Genomic DNA, 16,148 nt, shown 5'->3' on the forward strand with positions numbered 1-16,148 from the left:
AAGGCCAGAAATAATGGGGAAGCACTAAGAGACGAAAATGTTTTAAAATTGCTCTTACAAACTTATCAAGTTGGTAGACTAATAGGTTTTGCAGTATACTTTTTTTGAAGGCTATGAAGTCTGAAACTCAAACGTCTTTCATCTTGCGGTGACTACAACCCTTGATTATTTGCCTGAAAAAACACACTTTTATGCGGCGCAAAAAAATCTGCGAAATTCTAGGCACTTGAGAGGTATTGACAGGAATCAGCGTAGTAGGTAATTGTTTCCGTAACAGACCAGACTTGAGTACGTGTAGTAAGGAGTTGTAAAACTGTAGTGTTTTATTATTATCGTTATTATTATTATTATTTAACGGGTTGGTCAAGAGACCCTTTTCAACCTCGAACGACTCTGGCTGCTGTGAGTAAAGTAAGACGAGGGAACTTTAAAAGTAACGAGCAATTTCAAAAGACGTATCATTTAATGTATGTTGTAGTATTGTAATAAGTTAGGTACAATACTTACATTTACAGCAGTCACTGGCAATGTATTTACAAGAATAATTAACATATCACGGATTATAGTTTTTTTAGTTCAGGGGAATAGAGTAACATTTTGCTGTAAAACTATTGTCAAGTGTCTTGAAAATAAACAACGTACTTCACTTCGTGCAGAAGATGCTCTTTCTTTTATTTTGAAACTGCCTAGTGTATTTCGTGACCTTACCCCTGTTGTAAAATGATTCCATCTGGCTGGGACAATTTTATTTAATGTTGTTTCCCCTTTTGTGATTTTATGTTTAATCAGTGGAATCTGTTTTTGTTTCCTTGGTACTTATAAAGTGGTGGTGTAATTTGCTATGGGATATAGCTGCTGGGTAGCAGTACCATAACTTGATAGCTGAGGGTTGGTTTAATGTGTGAATGTATTTATCAAATTGTCTGTTTGATATTATAATATAGACCCGTGTAAAGGGATAGCAGTGGCTGTTCTCCGCTCAGCTGGGACAAAGCCAGTATTCAGGCTGTGGATGAAAAGGGTGCCAAATAGGGTTGCCACCTTTCTACTGTGCCATTTCCTGACAAACAAGCCCCGCCCCATGCACAATCAAGCCACACCCATTCCTTTTAATAGCCACACCCCTTTACTCTAGCACCCTTCAGCATAAGTCTTTAATATCACATACAGTTACCAATAAGTAGAAAAATGTGCAACAAGTCAAAAGTAAATTAAAAAAAACTTTATTTAGCAATACTTCAAAAGGTTCACTACATACAACAGTACATCACACACAAGCATGGGAAAACTAAGCCCAAGTCTCATATCACAGGTAGTACTAAAATGGAAATACAATTAGATATTAAAAACACCAGTTCATTCAAAACAGTACATTAAGGGTTCACCACACACAATAGTAACAGAAAAGCAACTGTTTAAAGTATCTTCAGTTTTGCTAGAAATCATTGCTTATACTTGAAGCTATATTTGGCATTTGATCTAGCAGCCTCAAGTAATGGCTGGTTATTTCTCACAAATGAATAAAATTGCGAACAACTCATGTTAAAGTTTAGCTTGACCTGCAACTCTGCCTTCACAAGTGACACAAGCATTCTATTTCTTACATCAGTCCACGCATTCCCCATAAGTGAAAAAACCCTTTCCACAAAGCTATTGCTGGGGGGGGGATTGAAAGAGCAAACTGCACCAGTCTGTAAAGTGGCTTGCAGTCTGGAGCTTTACTATAAAAAGTCACCCAGCGATCACTTACAGATGCCTCTGTCATCTGTAACAGGGCTGGCAATGCAGCAGTTAAAGTACAGTAGTCTGAGTAAAGTGCTTCAATGTCCACATCCAATTTGAAGAGGTCTGCAACTGTACGCAGTTCTGGCCAAGTTACAGGATGTTGGAGGCTGAGGACCTGCATAGCTTTAAAGGGACTATTATCATAGTCAAACCACTTCTGTAGGTAACAGTGCTTTACTGTAAAAATCACAGAAGGTCATACAGACCTGCTGTGCGACAGCTGGAGTAAAGTGCTGTAAGGCAGATGAAACTTTAGTACCAAAGAACTGGTCATCTAGCCTTCTCTGCAACTCATCTTTTAGACTTTTCATCACGGTGTACAACTCTGGAGCAGAGAGAGTGTTACTTTCAAGTTTTGCTATAGACTTGTGGAATACCTGCAGGATGTAGTGCATGAAATGTATGTAGCACTCTGCCTCAGACACATCCCTACTGATGCCATCCTCATCGGCCTCCACAAATTTCCAGATAAGGGGGTGACAGTCCTCAGGCCCTTGACTAATAAAATAACTTTTAATAGCAGGCCAACATTCTACCAGCCTTGCCACAGCTGGGAACAAAGACAGCCACCTTGTTACAACATGTTGCATTATTTCCCTAAAGTCCTGGTCTAGGAAAGAATAGAAGCCTTTCAACAGTGCCATTTTTTTAGCAGATGCTGAAAACTCACTATGTACTTTCAAAACCAGAGTCTCCACATCAAACTTTGCAAGGGCCTTGCTTGCATGCTTGGCACAGTTATGTATTACATGGCATAAACAGTTTGCTGCAATGATGTGAGGCACCTCAGATTTCAAACTTTTAAAAACAGACCTGTGCTTTCCATAATTGACTGAGGCATTGTCTGCAGCATAGCTAGCAATGTTTTGTACTTTGAGTCCTTTATGCACAAGGATGTCCTTTATTCTAGTAAAGATACATTCAGAACTTTCGTTATGATCCTCATAGAAATCAAGGAGTTTCTGTTGTGTGCCATGGGTGTGAGTAAAGTACTGAATAACTAAAGGGAACATTTTTCTGTTCCCTTTATTGGATGCATCTGATCCCACTGAGAAATAGGAATTGCCAAGTTCCTGCAGAAGGAGCTCCTCTGAATGAGGTGCAAGAACATTCATGACAATACTCTCAGATTTTTTCTTCCCACAGGTGAATTTCGAAGCCAAAGTAGAATCAGGGATGACTGTCGGTGCCAGCTTACCTCCACAATCTATGGATACATATGAGTGACCATGTTTCACTCCATGATAGACTGCTGTCACTTCAGCTGCAGTGACTTTGGAAGCTTCACTGGTTACACTACGTGGCTGAATAAACTTGGTCATTACGAGGTTCTGCCTCTGGAGCTGAAGGCTTTGATGATGTTTGTCTGACTTCTGATGGCTTTTCAATGCCTTTTCCCCATCCCATTTTACAGTGAAAGTTGTTCCACAGGATGTGCACTTTGCCATGGCATCTGCATTTGGAACAGGTCGCACCCATGAGTAGCTTTGCTCCCACACCTTATTATAACTGCAGAAAAACCTCTTAGGAGACGCGCTTTCAGCCTTTTCTTGATGATCCATTGACCTTTTCCTGAACATGATTCCTGTAGGATCCTTGCTCAACACTACAATAAACCAAAACAGCTATTAATAGAAATTCAAAACACGTGACCAACACCAGTGCCTGGTGGGGCCTGTGTCAGTCAGTAGCCACTAGCCAGAGTTCACATTCACATGTGAATCTCCAGACTTTCACACCCTAGTAATACCAAGTTGGTATAGGGGAAAAAAAATGAGACTCCTCATGAAAAATTACAGTGAAGGTAAAGAAATAAAAGGCAGAAGCAACTCCTGTCTGAGGGACTTTCTGCAGCTGTTACACATGAACCTGGTGTGACAACAGAATATGCACAGAAGGCATTCAACTGTGTGTAAAACACATGGGTTAGACACTACAGTAATGCACCAAATTAAGACCCTCTACTTTTATGTAGAACCCAGTGCAAACGTTATCCAGCTGAGTCTGAACACAGCAAGAAAGTTCAGGCGTACTGTGGACTGACAAGATAAAGATGAAATACATGGCAGCTCAGCAATCATAACTTGCATAAAGACAAACAGGACATAGTGTGGGCCGACACAATGATAAACATGAAATATGTAACTCAGCAATCATAATACCCTCTGGCTGCAACAGTAATAACTTGCATAATGATAAGAGACCGTATGGGCAGACATAAAGACGAATTCCGTAGCCCCACAATTCCAGATGCAACACCCCATATTAAGTGCAAAGCACAGAGACCAGTCAACTTGGGGCTGGTTTCTCCCCTTTTCCACTCCAGATCCTCACCACCACCTCCTCCCACTGGCACAGTTAGAGTTGAGCATAGTGGCCAAGTGAAGACCTCCAGCACCCTATTTATCAAACAGTGCTTTGGGCCCCTGCTAAAGCAGTTGAGACACACTTGGTCTGATTTATATACACAAGGGAAAGACTGGCACAAGTTTACTAACTATGCCCCCCTTTTCCCCAGACTACAACATAATCAGCCAGCTACTCCTTATAAGCAACTTTAAGGCCCTACCAAAGTGTGTTCAGTCTTACTGTGCAATAGTAATAAACATTGCTAGTTTGACCAATACCAAGGTAGTGGCCCAGTGTCACTAAATAAATATTTAAGTAGTCTCAAAACTTAAATATCTACACAACAAAACGTTAGAAAATATCCTGTGTATATTCACTGTAACAAACTCAAAACCACATGAGATATTTCACATTGACAGTCCCAAAGAAAAGCAACTACATTAAGCCTTGCTATATACCCAAGACACCTAGGAAGAAACACAGGTCAAGGTAAACATCACAGTGATGATAGACTAGAAAAGACAGTTCTACAGTCCAAGCATCCTATACAAATCATGTAATCATATATTCACTGTAACATCAAATGAGCTAAGCTTTGGTATAGACGGTATACCCTAGAAAACACAGATAAAAGGTAAACAGTTGTGATGACAAACTAGACAAAAAGCTACATTTAAGCCTCACTATAATCGAAGACTGTACACCCTAGAAAGACACCCTAGGAAGAAACACAGGTCAAGGTAAACATCACGGTGATGATAGACTAGAAAAGACAGTTCTACAGTCCAAGCATCCTATACAAATCATGTAATCATATATTCACTGTAACATCAAATGAGCTAAGCTTTGGTATAGACGGTATACCCTAGAAAACACAGATAAAAGGTAAACAGTTGTGATGACAAACTAGACAAAAAAGCTACATTTAAGCCTCACTATAATACGAAGACTGTACACCCTAGAAAGACACCCTAGGAAGAAACACAGGTCAAGGTAAACATCACGGTGATGATAGACTAGAAAAGACAGTTCTACAGTCCAAGCATCCTGTACAAATCATGTAATCATATATTCACTGTAACATCAAATGAGCTAAGCTTTGGTATAGACGGTATACCCTAGAAAACACAGATAAAAGGTAAACAGTTGTGATGACAAACTAGACAAAAAAGCTACATTTAAGCCTCACTATAATATGAAGACTGTACAACAGACACCCTAGGAAGAAACACAGGTCAAGGTAAACATCACGGTGATGACAGACTAGAAAAGACAGATCTACAGTCCAAGCATCTTATACAAATCATGAAGTCATTGTATATTCACTGCAACCAAGTCCAAAACCAGATTAGAAACTGTTCTAGTTAATAATCACCACATGTTGAACATCTAGATAGTTACACACATCTTGTCACCATCAATGAATGAGATAGTGCCAGCACAGCTAGTGAATTAATATAAATTTAATATTTAAAAAATTCACTAGTAGCTGTGCTGGCAATATTTCATTCCCCTTGTCACACTAATCTTTGAAAATCTACCTTAATTCCAAAGAATTCATCCATTAAAAAAATTCCACTTACCTCCAGAAAAATCAGCAGCAGGGCTACTTAAACAAGCTCTCAACACAGCAGCAGAAGAGAACAGGCAGCTAAAGGGCCAGCAAGCAGGGGAACACACCACCACCCAGTCCACAGCACTTCCCCTCCAAGGCAAGACTCCAGCAAGCAAGGCAAGCAGCAGGGCTAAGGCTATCCTTCCAGGCAGCAGGACTAGGCAATCCTTCAAGGCAGCAGGCAATCCTTCAAGGCAGCAGGCAGCAGGACAATCGAACCAGCAATCCACCGAAGACGATTTCAGATCTTAAGCACCACCTTTTAAAGTACAGAGTAAGTAAAAGGTAAAAACTAAAAGCTGAAGCACCGCTTTTTATGCATAAATTTTCACGGGCTTTGCAGGGATTTGACTAGCAACTCTACGTGTTGATTGGCTGCTTGCTGCACGAGCCTCGTCTGCAGCAAGCAGCCAATCAACGAGAGTCCAAGACGGGAATGTTTTTTTTTTTTTTTTTTAATACGCGCTGACGAGCCTGACGTCGCTATTTCCGGACTTTGACTGCAAGAACCTGAGAACCGGAGTGCCCTACTGATTTCCGGGCACTCCGGAAAAAAAACGGAGGGCTGGCAACGCTAGTGCCAAATGGTGCTGCAAGTTCCTGCCCGAGTTCATGTAGGATGCAGCCTGCGATGTTGTTGGGTCCCATGGAGGCTGTATTTTTTTGCCTTTGAGAGAGCAGTGATGACCTGTTCCCTAGATATAAGGGGAAAGGGGCAGGTACTGGGGATGTCCTGATTTATTGATGGGGAGACAGCGGGGTAAAGTTTTTGCTCAATCTGTCAGCCAGCAAGTTTGTTATGTCTAATGCATTTGTATATGTGGTGTCTTTTTAACCACCAATTCTGAACAGATCTTGGTGCTTCCTTTGAGGTTGCGGACATATGTGAAGAAGGCCTTATGACTGTCTGTCTCTAGTAGATGTGGCCAATTTGGACTCTGTCTGTTTTGAAGGTTTTCACTAGTGCTCTTATTTGCTTGTTAAGGCTAAGGAGACATTGCTTCCAATTGGGCATCTGCTCCTTCTTGGTCTTGGACAGCAAATTTTTTTTTTTTTTGTTATAGAGTTTATTTATTGCAGATGTCCACCAGACAGGTTTACTTTTCCTTGCGGAGGACGATTTAGTCCTGGCTGGTATTCCTGATTCCATGCATCTATATAAATGCTCGTACCACAATAACAGGTACAAGCAAGCAGAATCTGTGGGTATTGCTACTCAATGCTAGAAGTCTAAACCTCAAAATGCACTCACTCGAGGCATTCCTTAAAATGGAGAACATCGACATCTGTGCAGTGACAGAGACTTGGTTCAAGGCTCCAGAGAGTATCCCTGCATTAAAAGGCTATAATTCATACCACACCTTTCAGCCACCTAACCTGGACCGAAACACTAAAGGGAGAGGAGTGTCCATATTCATTAAGGATATCCACACCTCCAGGCTAGTTGCTCAGCATAATGCATCCGAGATTATCCAAGTGCAACTAACTCTGGGCAAGACCACAATCCAAATTGTAGCTTGCTACAGATCCCCCACCTTGCCCCAGGATTCCCACTCATCATTTCTTGATACACTGGAAAATATTAGTGTACAACCTAACACCCTAATAATGGGTGATTTCAACTACCCCACCATTAACTGGGAAAACTACTCTTGTACCAACTCGTGCTCAACGTTTTCTGGAATTCATAAATTCCAATGCCTTGGATCAGTTTATTCACACCCCCACCAGGGAGGGACAGCAATAATCCTAGACCTGGTTATTACCAACATGGGCAACCAGTGCTCCATACCAGAGGTCAATTCCTTGTTGGTCAGATCCGACCACAAGCTAATCACCCTAGACATCCACATCCCTCCCCCACCCCCATTAGGGAAATCACCATAAAAAATTTCTCCAAAGCCAACTTTACACTTCTTAAGACAGAAGTGGCAAACTTCATGACACCCATGCTGACGGACAATAGAGGTATGACTGCTGAATCCTACACAAATGCACTTTATAAGCACTTACACGAGTGCATGGATCGTGCAATCCCTAACAGAACCAAGATGCTATCCTCCAAAAAAAGGAAGCCAATCTGGTGGTCCCCTGCCATAAACAAACTCTACAACAGAAGAAAGAAACTGTTGCAAAAAACAGTAAAATCCCATAATTGGAGAAACTCCCTAGAAGCTGAGATCCCTCATAAAATCCTCCAAAGCTAGTTACGAAAACAAAATTGCCACTGACTCTAAAGACAACCACAAAGCAATTCTATAGCCGTGTCAAGAATCTCAATGGCAACACTCGGATCTGCTCTGAGTTGCAGCACAATGGCACTAAATATGCAGAACCAACTGATATTGCCAACATCCTGGCAGATAGGTTCAGTGCTAACTTTAACCCCCTCTCATCCCCTAAAAGGCCCATCTCTATAGCGGAAGAATGCAAAGTTCATGTAATCACGACTGCACAGGTAAAAAAACACACTCTCCAAAGCCAAGAACACAGTATCCATGGGACCTGACAGCGTCCCAGGCTGTATTCTACATGAACTACAGAACGAACTGGCACCCCACCTAAGTACCATGTTCAGTCATAGCCTCATCTCAGGCTGTGCCCACTGAATGGCGCCCAGTGATGGTTATCCGACTCCACAAAGGGGGAGCCACCATGGACCCCAGAAACTGCTGCCCTATTAGACTGACAAGCCTGGTTTGCAGGGCTATGGAACGTATCGTCATGGAAGTTATAAACAATGATATTGGTAATCTCCCGAACTGGGTGGGGTCCTGAGTTTGGTTTGTAAAAGGCAGATCATGTCTCCTGGACCTGATGGACTTCTTTGAGGCAGTCACCAGGGCCGTAGATGAGGTTAAGTGGTTCACACAGCCTATCTGGATTTCGCCGGGGCTTTCGATACCGTCCCCCACTCTGGAATTATAGATAGACTCACTAAACTAGGTATGGATCCCTATGTCACAGGATGGGTTGCCAACTGGCTCACTGACAGAACCCACACTGTGAAAGTAGCAGACTCCAAATCCAACTTCAGACCAGTGACAAGTGGAGTACCATAGGGTTCGGTCTTGGGTCCTCTCCTGTTTGGCATCTACTTCTCTGAAGTACAGGCTAACACAGAAGGTCTTTGGCTGGTGGAGTTCGCAGATGACTGCAAGCTGCGAGCCATAATCAAAACTCCAAAAGATGTGGACGTCCTACAAAAGGGCCTCGCTGGAACTGATGCTTGGTGTCAGAACCATGGCCTCAGGCTCAATGCCGGAAAGTGCATTGTCATCTCTTTTGGTAAAAACTCTGTACCCATGAACTACCACATAGGCGGTAGTGTACTTAACACGGAAAGTGTGATAAGAGACCTTGGGACACAGGTGGACAGTAGTCTCTCCTTTGATAATCACATCACCACAGTAGTTAGGAAATCCTTCTACATGGCACACCTCATCATGAAAGGTTTCTCATCCAGGAAAAAAGAGGTCATTGTTCCCCTCTACTTGTCACACATTAGACCCATTATAGAGTACAGCGCCTCTTTTGGTATGTGCCTCACGGGACATTGACAGCTGGAAGGGCCGCAGAAATACCTCACAGAGAGGATTACTGGCCTCAAACAGATGCCCTACGCAGACAGTCTCAAAAAAACTGCAGCTTTACTCCATCGCATATCACGTACTCAGAGGCGATCTCTGCCTAACACACAAAGCTATGTCAAACCCAGAGCTTTTGGACATGCTCCACTTAAAGAAATCCCAATCCCTACGAGCTACACACTCTAGGGACCTAAACCTTGTAACCACAATAAACAGAACATGCTGGAGGGATAGATTCCTGTCCCACAGACTTCCCATACTCTGGAGCAAACTACCTATCTATATCAAACAAAGCTCCTCATTACCACTCTTCGAGAGAAATCTTGATGATTGGATGGGAGATGGGAAGTTCACCCCAGGGATCACTTCTGTGACTCTGCTCGACAGTGGCACAGGAAAATAATTTTCTTGGGTGGCGAAAGCCAGGGTACCTTTTGGCTAGGCTTATATAGGCCCTAGGGCCAATAGCCTAGTACCTGCCTATGAACCTATAGATGATATCAAGCAGGAAGTAGTCAGTATAATAGTTAAGGTCTTTTCCTCCCATGCACAAGGTACAAGGCTCAATCCTGACCTCTGGCCAATTCCTGTTTGGAGTTTGCATGTTCTCCTTGTGTCTCATTGGGGTTTCTCCCACCTTCGAAAAACATGCTGAGTGTTTCAATCTCAAACTCACCCAAGAATGGAGATATGGGTAGAAGCACAGACTCTGCAGTGGTGCTTTGTAGGGGAAGTGTTGTATAGACCTGTTTTGGGTACCTACTGTGGTGTGCAGTATCTTTAAGATAGAAGAACATGAATTCCAGACTGCATCCTTTTGCAGGGCTAGCCATTCAAAGGAGTAAAATATGGCTATAGGTGATTTGTTTGTGTTGACTAACTATGGGTGTTTACTGGTTATCATTGGTTGAGGACCCAGCCTGCTCCGAACTATGCCAGGGACCCATGCTAACGGTGGGAGCGGTGAATGTACTCCTGTTGACCAGTGTCTGCCTGCCATAAAGCACAGCAGCCCTGGGTCAATGCCTACTGACTGGCCAGTGTCCATTTTCCCAGCTTGGATTACCAGGAATAGCTCTGTTGAGCAAAAGAAAACCAATCAGCCTGTCAAACATGATCTAAGAAATGCTACTCTCAATGTAGATTCACTGACAGGACGGAAGTTGAAGTGGAAGTAGACGACATTATGGTAATGAGAAGGCTGGACATCCTATGTATTCAGCAGACAAGATAGAAGGGCAGTGCAGCAAAGCCACTTGGCTTGGGATCCAGAGTCTACTAGTCAGGAGGAGGAGGGCAGGCTAGAAGTGGTGTGGGAATTGTGGTGAGAGAGATGTTTCAAGAACTGGTGAGGGATGTTATTTTAGAATTATCAGTAGACTCATGAAAGTCAGACTCCATCCTAAAGATCGGACAGTTTTCATAATTTCAGCCCATACCCCATAGTTCAGTTGTGATAATGAGGAAAAGAGTGCATTGACAGCAGTTGCATGACCTATTAGATAAAACAAGACTGTATGAATTGATGTTGATAATGGGTGACTTGAATACACATATCTGGATATACAGAACAGGATATGAGGGCTGCCTAGGTCCACATGGGTGGGGCAACAGAAATAAAGAAGGTGGAAGCCATTCTAGACTTCTGTCTAGTAAATGGCTTGATAGTAGCCAACACGAGGTTCAGAAAGAGAGAGAGCCACAAAAATCACATACAAGAGTGGTCAGCATGCAAGGGCAGTGGGGTAAAATTAGCAATTGCAAAGTCAACCCCAGTGAAACAGTCGGACCACACCATAAACCTTTGGTTGTCACAGTCTGCTGCAGTCAGTGTTTGGAGAAGGCTCTGAGGTCAACAGAAACCAGGCTGAAGACCTGGACGTTGACTGGAGAGAAAGCACAACAGTTCAAGGAATTATTCAGGGCTTTAGCACTTCAATGAGAAGAGGAAACTGGTGGAGTTGAAGAGGAATGGCAACACCTCAAAACAGTATGTGTGAGCACTACAGAACAGATACACAGCCAAGCAAGGTATGGGAATAAGCTACATAAGGAAAGCTGTTAGTGGAATGTGGAAGTCTAGGAAGTCATCAAAAGAAAGAAGGAGTGCAGGAAAAGTGACAGATAGTAAAGACTGACCAAGCTAGGAAGGAATACTGGTTGGTTAACAGAGAGAATAAGAAAGGAGTTGTAGTAGTAAAGAACAAGGCATCAGATGCGCTGTGCCACCTTCTGCAAAGTGACTCGGTGGATGGCAGAAAAAAAAAACTGTATTAGGTTGCAAGGCAAAGACAGAAAGATAAAGAGGAAAATTAGACACGCTTCATAAGGGATGTTTCCAGCAGCTTCTGAATGAAGAAAACCCTACAAAAGCTGTACTGCCCTGGACACAGCCTGTGATGAGAGAAGAGGAGCCCGTCATAGAAGAGGTGAGACTAACACTAAGGAAAATAGTCAGGGAAAGCAGCAGGTTCAGATGAGATCACAGCAGTTATGATAAAGATGCTGGGCAAAATAGAAGACAAATGGCTCCTAAGGGTACTCATAGCAGTGTGGAGATAAAGGCATAACCCAGATGACTGGAGAATAAGCATACTAGTGTCATTGTTCAAGAACAAGGGGGGCATTCATAACTGTGGGCAGTACAAATGTATCAAACTCCTGTCACACTGCATGAACGTTCTGGAGAGGGTGATCAATAAATGAATACACAGTGTAGTAGAAAGTAAGATAGGTAATGAGCAGTTCAGATTCAAATCAGGATGCAGTACAACTGACCTGATGTTTGTAAAAGAAGCTAGAGATGAGAAAAGAGTGGAACTGGGCATTCCTAGACTTGGAGAAAGCACATGACAAGGTCCCAAGAAAGCTGATTTGGGCAGTCCTGTGATGGTTCAAAGACCCAAAAACATTGATAGAATTAGTGCAAACTGTGTTACAAGGAGCCAATGACTCAAGTACAAATAGTGTTCTGCCTCACAGAGGGGTTCCCAGTGGAAGTGGGTGTGCATCAATGTTCCTCTCTGAGCCCTCTGATGTTCATACTTGTGGTGGACTATATTAGCAAATGGGTCAGAGGGAACAGATCAATAAAGTTACTGTATGCAGACTGTGAGACTACGGGCAGACTGTGAGCAAGAACTTCAGCAGAGGATAGGGGAGTGGAATGCAAAACTGAAAACACATGGGATAAAAATGAGTGCAGCTAAGACAGTTATAATAGTAGCAAATGGGGGAAATCAGAAGAAGATGAGAATTTAGATAGGAAATAGTGGAATAGGTTAACATCTTCAAGTATCTGAGAGGGGTTGTTTAGGAGAGGGGGGAGTCTAAATGAGAAAGTCAAAACCAGAATCAAAGGGGCAGCAGCCAGTTGGCACAGTGTCAGGTGTAGTATATGGCAGAGAAATGTCAATGAAGCTGAAAAATAAGGTGTGCAAAACAGTGGTGTGAACAGTACTAGTGTATGTTACATCAATCTGGGCAGTAAAGACAAAGCAGTTGAGAAAGCTAGAGGTTATGGAGATGAAATGCCTGAGATGGGTCGTAGAATGCACACTGTGGGACAGACAAAGAAATGAGGACATAAGACCAAAAGCCAAAGTAGCTCCAATTGCAAAAAAGGTCAAATAGAACAGATTACGGTGGTTTGAGCACATGCAGAAAAGCAGAAGCCAATCTGATGAAGAATGTTTGGGACAGACAGGAAGAAACAAGGGTATCCAGCAAAGAGGTGGATGGATTGTATGAAAGAACACTTGCAACAGTCAGGCATGAGTGTCAAAGAAGGCAGGAGAGTGGCATTAAATAAGAGAGTGTGTGACAGTTGACACAACACCCTGACCCCTTGTAGGAAATGGGGTTGATGATGATTAAACAGGAAATGCCTATAGTTCTCTGTAAAAGATACATTTCAGTTATTTGGTGTTGCATCGTTGTGGTTTGAATCTGTAATTTGACCTGTTAGCTGTTCTAATGCTTTCCAAAAAATGTGGAGAGTCTGAAATGGCTTCCTATCTGTTTCTGAGATGGGTGGCCTAAGTGGAATTAACTGCTATTTCTGGTGTGTTTTTATAGTTAAAAATATCTATTGTTCAGTTTTTCATTGATTGAAATCTGTAGTTACCATTCAGAGTCTCTTTACTTCATCAATAGTTCAGTGGTGAGATACAGGCAAAGTGGGCCCCAAGTCTTTTACATATATTGGGAAGGAGTGTGTCTTTGATTTGTGATAGTTTATTAACAAAGCATGATATAGTTATATTAAGGTTATTGTGATTACATGTTGGTGAACAGTTTCTCGTTTTTAGAACAATATTAAGAGTATCTTGCTTAAATTTGGAGATTATTCTGTTTTCTGATAATTTGAGGTGCCTTTTGACTGCTGTAAAACAGCAGTTGGAAATTACTGCAAAGCAGTCACTCAGACTGTTGGAGAGGATATTGACCTTTCAACATCCATGTTTTATATTGCTTGTTATAAGGTAAAGTGTAGAGACATTTTCTGTTTGCAGGTTAGGTCTTTCATAGTCATAAATATTCCAAGGCCATTGAGTCTCCTGACCATTCTCACAATGCCAATACCCTTCCTCAGGCAGCACCTTCTTTCCCCAGGAGTGTCATACTGGTCACTCCTGAAGTAAATTTATGGATATTGTGTTTAATGTTTAAAAGAAGACAACTAATCACACTGCTTAACATGTAGGGGAAGTTTATTCCAGCAGTTTAGAGGTGATGGAGTATAAATCTGTTCCTCCATCATGTTTTATGTATCTGTTGGTTCTAGCATTGGTGGAGATGTTGGACTTGTGAAGAAGCAGAAGGTCCAGCACAATCAGGTCTCTAATGTCATGGCAAATGAGATGGAAAACTCTCCTTAAAAGTCTATAAGATGCTTAATAAAGGATTAGAGCTTCCAAATTGTCTTGGTAGCAAAGAGACTTTAGGTCTTTGATTTTTTTTTTGGTTAGAAACTTTTGGGATCTTTCTAATTGTGTCATATGTTTAGTGAGATACATTCCAAAGGAGATGTTGTACTCAGTACCTGGTTTGATAAATGCTCGGTACAAGCCAGTGATTACCTACTTAGGTCTTGATGATATTCCTTTGGCAATTAGCTGGGCTAAATAAAAGGACTTATTGACCGCCACTGTTACATGATGGTAAAAAAGAGAGGGAGCTATCAACCCAAGTACCCAGGTCCCTAATTACAGTTTTACTTTGTAGAGGCATGTTGGCTAGTCAATATGAGGAGGGTAGAATATTGCTTGTCATAAGCAATGATACTGCACTTTTTTGCATTTAGCTTGAGCGCAATTTTAGCACCCTAAGAGTTTACTTGGAAGAGTTCATTCTGGAGGGTTTGGGTGTCACAGGGCAACTAAACAGCCCCTAGTTTACAATTATCTACAAATGTTGTTATCCAGAGGTCTTGGTTTTCTGCTTGGAAATCTGAGAATTAATACTAAAAAGGAGAGATTACAGCACTGAGCCCTGAAGAATACCCCTAGTCATTTTTTATGCTCTCTATTTTGGCACTTGCATGTCACACTGTGTGGATTCTGTTTTTCACACATGTTGCTATCCATCTTACCACATATGGGTCATTTTTTTAAAGCATGTAGCTTTTGTATGATGCCAGCATGTGGAATGGTGTCAAAGGCTTTAGCCAGCCAGCATTACCACCTCTTTAACCCTTTCAACAAAACTTGTTAGATTAAATAGCATCTACACTTCACAACAACTAAATTTTTGAGGATCAAGTCTAATCAGATTCTCAATATCACAGTTTGAGGTCAGTTATAATATGTTCCACAGCATTACAGATAAGGTTTATAAGTAATTACCTGGGTTGGTTATAAGAACATCTTTCTGGAGGAGCATCACCCCTGCTTGTGCACCACTCATTGGGATAAAACCAGTAGCTAATCTTAAGTAAAACTGCTTGAGGAATGTGTCTGCAAAGGAATGTTTAACAGTGTTAATTAAGCGTACAGATGTTTTTGTCCAGTTGCACAGAGGCAGTAGTATTGGTCTTGGTTAGCCCTTACAATAAATAATCTTTAGAGATAATTGGGGGAGTAAGATATTCAGATGTTTCTGAACTTTGAATAGAAGTATCAGGGGTGAAGTTGACACTAAATTTGTTTGCAAGGATATTGATACTGTCAGCTGAGTCAGAATTGGAGGCCCTATAATGAATAAGTTTTGTTCTGTGCAATGTAGAATTTTTCTATGTAATGCTTTTGGTAATATTTCTGAAAAGATAGGCTTTGAATTTAAATACTAGATAATTTATGAAGTTTTTTTTTCTTTTCGTGTATGGCTTGTTTATGGTGGTAGACCACCAGGGTTGTTTGTTTTCAAATTTGTTGTGATACCTGGTTTTGTTAGTAACTGCTAGCTTTATGCATTTTTCGAAATGGTTGTAAAATTCCTTTGCTTGCTTGCTGCTGTATTAATGTCATGGGGAGCTGCAGCTGCAAATGAATTTTGATGTTTCATCTCTTAGTAGATTGTGATTGGTATTTTGCAGTCTTAAAATTCAGTGGAGTTTGCTGTAGAAATTTTTGGGAGTTTAATGGAGAAGGTCACACACTTTTGGTCAGATTTCACTGCAGAAGGAAATGCCAGAGGAGTAGTGCAAGAGGTGGCCATATTTGAAAGAATCAAGACAAGGGTGTTGTTGTCATGCCTCTTAGTAGGTTTATCTTCCAAATTAAGTTTTGTTTATTAAGTCTAGGAATGTTTGAGCATATCCTACATTGACAATATAGATGTCCCAGTTTGTTGAAGGGTAGTTAAAGTCA

This window comes from Protopterus annectens, chromosome 4.part0, assembly GCF_019279795.1.
Source record: "Protopterus annectens isolate FY-2018-M chromosome 4.part0, PAN1.0, whole genome shotgun sequence".
Taxonomy (NCBI): Eukaryota; Metazoa; Chordata; order Ceratodontiformes; family Protopteridae; genus Protopterus; species Protopterus annectens.